The sequence below is a fragment of the Coffea eugenioides genome, chromosome 1 (genome assembly GCF_003713205.1).
Source record: "Coffea eugenioides isolate CCC68of chromosome 1, Ceug_1.0, whole genome shotgun sequence".
Taxonomy (NCBI): Eukaryota; Viridiplantae; Streptophyta; class Magnoliopsida; order Gentianales; family Rubiaceae; genus Coffea; species Coffea eugenioides.
In genome coordinates, this window is record NC_040035.1 from 10411272 (window position 1) to 10418337 (window position 7066).

Genomic DNA, 7066 nt, shown 5'->3' on the forward strand with positions numbered 1-7066 from the left:
AATAGATTTATACCTTATGCTGTGGTTAATTCTAAGTGAGCATGAAGCCAACAATAATTTATTTATAGACATAATCTTTGTCAGGTGAATGTCATCAAACAGTTTGTCAATCATCAAGGTGTTCAGTAAATTATATTCTATTTTTTCCCACCGTAGACCAAGTTCACCTTGCAAATGAAGGATGTCAGAATTCTTGACTGCTTTCAATTTTAAGAGTCCTGACACCATGCCTTCCCAATTACTCGTGTAGAATGAAAGGGTTTTAGAAAACCTCAGCACTTGAAGCACTTACCAGAAATTTAAATTTTTTTGGAATTCTAGTAATGACAAATAATTGAAAAGAATAAGCTTCAAATAATCATAATGTTAAGCCTTTATGAATGAAAAGCAACTGTACAAAATGTAATCTGCATGCACTACATTACAAAATTGTGCTCTGATATCTCGATTAACTAGTAGTATTGTCTAATAATGTGCATCTTACCCTTTCCTGGGCTGATACCCTAGCTGTCCTTAGCCTTCTCAGCATCAGGGTAAGCCCCAAATTTCTTGAGAAGACTGATAGCATTGGAGGTTTTCTCTATGGCCTCAGCAGAATCGGAGATCACACAGGGGATTTGCAGGACAGACTCAATGCGGTGGCAGCAGGCCATGACAAGGGAGGCACTGCAGAGGCGGCGATGGCAGAAACCACGGCATACTATTTCTTGTTGACTGGGACCTTGCGGTGCCAACGGCGCCAGATCTTGGTCGGAGCAAACATGCGGCCACCGCTGCACATGTTGCCATAGGCACCCTGGCCGGCACGGTGAGTGTCGCCGCCAAGAACACAAGAGATACGGGAAACAACGCGACCAGTACCCCAGGACTCGGCGGAGGTTTGGTGGCTGACGGACCTAGAGACGGCGTAGGGTTGGCGAGAGTTCTTGGAGATGTCACGATGAACGTCTTGGAGGATGTCGGGCCGGATTGGGGCTTTCATGACGTCAGGCAGAGGGAGGGAGTTGGCGTTGGCCTCCATTTCATTCTCAAGAGGGATAACGGTAACTACAGGGAGAGCGGCGGCGAAGCCATTTCTGATGGGGGTGAGAGGTTTGTGAATTGGTATACTGCGTTTTAGATGTCTTAAATTTAGGCTAAGTCATTAGGACATAGAATCAAACGGTGTCATTTCCCTAAAGTCCCTTCAGCCCGCCACGCCACTTGAATTTTTTAGTTTACCCCTCTTAGTTCCGTACATATGAAAAGCACGGCTTTTCCTTATTTAGATGCAAGAAGTGCACGCTTTCTTTGTCCTTTCACCTATCTCTCACTTTTTTCTTTTTCTCATCATTATGTAATTAAGTTTTTCTATTGTTTTGAGTTTTTTTTTTTTTTTACTCTCAAATTGTGTTAAAATAATAGAATATGACAATTTAGTGTGTTTGGCAAATTTTGTTTTTACCAATTTTAACTAATATAGGAATTTTTCTAATTTATTATACAATAAAATAGTTCAAAAAGTAAAAATGTTGTTAGAAATATGTTTACGATTAAAAAAAATAAGCACTTTTTAATTAAAATCTTTTTGGTACTCATTTTGTGGTGTTATCAATTATGTATGACTTGCAGTCTCACAAGACCTAACAATTGAATTAGTTGATTGAACAATCAAAATAGTTTGCAAATACATGTACGAAATGTTAAATCTATTTATTTGGTATATGTACCAATTCATAAATGATAAATATGGCTTCTATAATTAATAACAACCTTTTGATCATGCAAATGCTAGGATTAGACTTAATTTCATGTTAAGTTTTATTGTTAAATTCTATTATTGACTACCTCTATTTTTAGATTATCCAAATTATTAATTTTTCACCATGTTGTCATTTGGATAAATGGGGAATGTATGAATTTTTTTACATTTATAACAAATTATTACCTAAGTTTGGGAAAATTATAAAATAGGTATACATATATAGTTTATTAAGATACCTTTTATAGTTTGCTAATAAAAATAGCGCTAAATTGCAACACCATAGGGTGCCATAGTACAAATAATGAAATTTGTATATTACATATAGGGCTAAATTGCAAAAGTTAGAGTGCCATAGTTGATTTAATGAAATTGGCGAATTAGATATAGGGCTTAATTGCAAAAGTTATGGTGTAATGGTAGAGTTAAAGAAATTGGTATACTACATATGGGGCAAAATTACAAAAGTTAGGGTGTAATAGTAGAATTAAAAAAATTAGTGTACTGCATATGGGGCTAAATTACAAAAGTTATGGCGTTATAGTAGAATTAATGAAATTTTTTTATTACATTTGGAGCTAAATTACAAAAGTTAGGGTGGCATAATAGAATTAATGAAAATGATCAAAGAACAAGTACTTTAGACAGTGACAACTAATTGTTGTCATTACCTCTGAACTGGTTGAGCGACAGTGATGATGTTGGAACAATTATAAAATATGTATACATTTTAATTACAATGCCTTCCCCATTTTACTAATGAAAAACATAGGCTAAATTGTAAATGTTAGGGTGCCATAATAGAATTAATGAAATTGGTTTATTACACATGAGGCTAAATTGCAAAAGATAGGTGTCATGGTAGAGTTAATGAAATTAGTTTACCACATACGGGGTTAAAATGTAAAAGATAAGGTGCCATAATAGAATTAATAAAATTTATTTACAACATATGGGGCAATATTGAAAAATTCAGGGTGGCATAGTAGAATATTAATGAAAGTGAGTTGGGAACAATTACTTTAAACAGTGACGACTAATTGTTGTCATTAACTTTGAACCGGTAACCACATTGTGATAATATTGTAAGTAGTCATTATAGGGCCTATTTCAGTTACAATATTTTTTCAAGTCGTCACGATGGTAATTTCCCGCCACACAGGCCAGTTGCGCGCCGCCTATATTGTGACGATTAATCCCGTATTGTCACTAATGATGAGTCTACCCTCAGTCATTTATGATAACATCAAAAGTCGTCACTAAATTTGCTCAACTGTGACTACTTTTTCTGATGTCACTGAGAATGTTATCACAAAAGGCCGAATTTCTTGTAGTGTGTTCCGAGTGGCGCCCTTCCCTTTAATACTGGGGCAGGGTTCCTCCAAGAGCTGTTAGGATTATGTCTTTTTGAGATGGCCTACTTGGTAGGATCTGAAAATTTTCATATTCTTTTTCTTCATTTTAGATATTTTAATTAATAATCTAGTTTACTAATTTGATCTGCAATGCAAGTATTGGGGTCACTGTCATCAGTTCAAATGATTTCTTCTGACTTTGTGGCTGCTCGTTTGTGTATGCTGCAGGGATTTATCAGTCAAGAAAAAGTGCATTCATTCAACTTGCCAATGTACTTTCCATCAATTGAAGAATTGGACCAGGTTATAAAAGCGAATGGCCATTTTAGAGATGAAAGAATAAAGATATTGGATCACCCAATGCAGCACTTGCCTTTTGATGCAAAAATGAACAGACCAGATCTATCTGTGAGGGCTTCATCAAAGATCATTTCGAAACAGACATTGTGGATCAGGTGTTCGATCTATTTGCTAAGAAACTTGAAGAGAATTGCTCAATCTTTGATCAAGAAATTCGCAAAGATGCTGACCTATTTGTTCTGCTAAAACGCGTCTGCAAAAACTGATACGCACTTTTTTATTGGTCATAATGCAGCACCGAAATTATTGTGACATTTCCTTTATCTCAACGGTTGATTGTAGCACCACAATTTGATCATGTTCCTGAGATTCAACTCTCCCCTCCAGTTGAGATTTTCTCGAGCCTTACTTTCTTTGCTGAATTCGGGTTCTCATTCAGTCATTCTTCTTGGCCATTATACTTTGATCTGAAAAGGATTAGATTACTGTTGTCCCAAATAATTGGTTCCTCGAGTCAAGTTTTCGGGGATACCTACTCGTCAGGTAATGCTTTGGCATGTTTACAATCTCATCCTCAACAACAGCTATCCTTATCCGTGAGGGAATGACATTCGAGCCAAAATTGCTTCAGATTGTGCAGATTTAATTATCGTATAATTGTACTACAGTAGTACTTCGTTTTTTATTATTGTATTTTCCCATTCCAAGTATTGTATCGGAGGTCAGGTTTTTGTCCTCCTCCATATTTTTTTTATTTTCATCATAATAAAATTTAGACTAAGTATCCCTTCTCCGTCTTTGAAGTAACCCCCCCTCCCCCCCCAAAAAAAAAAAAAAACTCTAGCCTAGAAGCATTAATCGTTGTATCTCTACAAGTAAGTTTTAGATAATCATGCTAGCTACCTTTAAATTTTCAGGCAACAACTAATGATAATATTATTCCAAATTGCATCACAATACATGGATTTTATATTTCAAGTAGGATCATTCAACTCTTGTATGAAATTCTACTCTTTGAACTTGGAAATCTTGTTAATGAAGAAAGAACGAGACAAGTATTTGTATCATTTTTATTTTGTAAAAATTTCCACTATCTTGTATTTGGGCACCGAACAAAAGATAGTGGTATCCCGTCTTTGTTTACCAAATATGGATTTTGTATTTCAAGTAGAATCACATAACTCTACTGCAAAACGTTACAGTTTGACTTTGAAATCTAGTTCTGGAGGAAAGCACAGGACAAGGATTTGTACCATCTTTTGTTCATAGATAGTTGCACTATCTTGTGGTTGAGCATCGAACAAATATTGGGTAGGAGATACCTAATATAACTTGTGTATGGGAGCAACGGGAAACGCAATGGAAGTTATATTTTTAAGTGTGCTACATACTACTATTTCCGGAAAGGATGCCACAACAGTGCAAGATTTCTGATTGAGACTTTTTTTTTTTTTTGGGTAGGAATAAAAGTTTCAATGAGTTCGATTTCGGTCACCACCACGAGTCAAAACATGTTTTCGAAACTATAAGTCAATTGTAAGAATTCTTACAGATTGTCGCGGGATTCAAACAAGTGATTTTTTGTGAAAAAATAGTTCTTTTTTATCAATTAAGTTAGTTTGAAATTCTAGTCATCCATTAGTTGTAAAAAAACACAATATGGTAAAAAATTTAAAATATTGATCCAAAAATCTACTTCAAAATATACTACTAATCACGATAAGCGCACATTGATATCAGCAATCTGAATTTAGAACAAGAAAATGTCAAATGTGAATTATTTTATATTGGTTATTTAAGTTATATTGGTTATTTAAGAATAATTGACGCTCTTTCTCCACAACTGATTGATTTCAATATCATTGAACAGTTAGCCACCATACACTTTGCTTGTTCTTCTTCACCTTTAGCTGTACTATAATCGACGACCTGTTGAACCCAAAAATGTCAAATGTGAACATGTTAATTTTCTCACTTCCACTTCATGCACTTTTTAGTGATATACGACTAAATAATGCCACTAATGGTACTTTAAAAATTGTTCCAAGTCATAAAACCTGATCAGCGTAATTTTTTTTTAAGAATTTAAAGCAATAGCTTTCTAAGGTGTATGATATTTTAGCATGATGAACAACGTCACAATTGTTTTGTCATGGTGGTTGCTTGCTTCCACAATTTGTGCAAACACATCGATCCCTTTCGCGTAGTAGCTGGTTGTGTGTTTCTGTCGGTATATATGTATTGGTCAATGTTATAAATTCACCCCTCTTGCTTTTCACTGGCTAGATATTGCAAGTCCAATCATTAGGACAAGCAGCTTTGAACTAATCCCATATTCAAAGAATTAAAAATAAAACTTTGAACAAGAAGTATCCAATCGCTTAAGTTTTGGGACTAATAATAACCAATAAAACCTAGATAGGTCAAACTATGTTTTCTATTCCATAAAGTTTTCTAGCTGTTTAAGGTTCATAGGATGAAACATGTAATATATGTATGTATGTATATTCTAAAAGTTATATGTAGTAAATTAATGTGGTTCAAAAAAGATTACCAAAAGTAGTTGTTTGGCGATTTATCGCTTGCTCGATGATTGATCACATATTTTGTCGACAACGTAATAATAGGAATGGATATGATAGTCCAGATGAGAAGCAAAGAGTTGAAATCAGGAATGGATATTTTGATTGAGACTTTTTTTTGGATAAAAATAAAAATTTGGACGGATTTGATTTCGATTACAGTTACGGGTCAAGGCATATTTTCGGCACCATAAGTAACTTGTAAGAATTTTTGCAAATTGTCCACTAATACAATCTTCACATTGATAGTGAAATTCAAAAGCATTTTTTTTTTTGGTGAAAAAGTAACCAAATGTGAGCTTGCTAATTTTCTTACTTCCACTTCACACACTTTTTAATGATATACGACTAAATAATGCTAACTAATGGTACTTTGAGAATTGTTCCAAGTCATAAACCAGATTCAGCGTTATTCTGTTAAGAATTTAAAGCAATAGCTTTCAATGGTGTATAATATTTTAGCACGATGAACAATGCCACAATTGTTTAGTCATGGTGGTTGCTTGCTTCAAAAGTAGTTGCTGAGTGATTTATTGGCTATGTTTTGAAACTTAGACCCGACAGTGATTCGGCAGAGCCCAAGGGCCAGGTTCAATGGATTCGACTAGAGTTAGACCTATCTCAGAATTGGACAATATCATCGTGATGTCATAAATATATATTAATTTTAGATAATATATATTAACCTTTATTTCCAAACATTCTACTATACAATACCCTTCGAACCTAACTCAAATTTAATGTCTAGAAGCTGTAAATATAAATTGATAAGGTTAGAACAAAATTTGTAAGACCTATTTGAAGAAGTAAAGAAATTGAAGCTACAATTGAAAATCTAGAAAAACTTATAGGAGTAATTATATGTTGTTTAAAATATTTAGGAGTCAAAACAAAATAATAGAAAAGTTTATTAAACATTCACTTCATTAACCCTAGTACTGTTTTCCACAAAAGAAAGAAACAGAGCCCCAGGTCGCTGCAATACCATCTTGCGGCCTCCTCATCCTTGGGTAAGCAGCAGCAAAAGGATCATTGACAAGATGGCATACCAAGTAGTGAAGCCGGCAAAGGTTGGTTTGGATGAGCCT

General features: G+C 34.6%; 1 pseudogene; it reads right to left on the minus strand.

Moving 5' to 3' along the window:
• Window positions 1-452: 452 nt before the first annotated feature.
• LOC113767603 lies at window positions 453-1057 on the minus strand (annotated as a pseudogene).
• Window positions 1058-7066: the final 6009 nt, after the last annotated feature.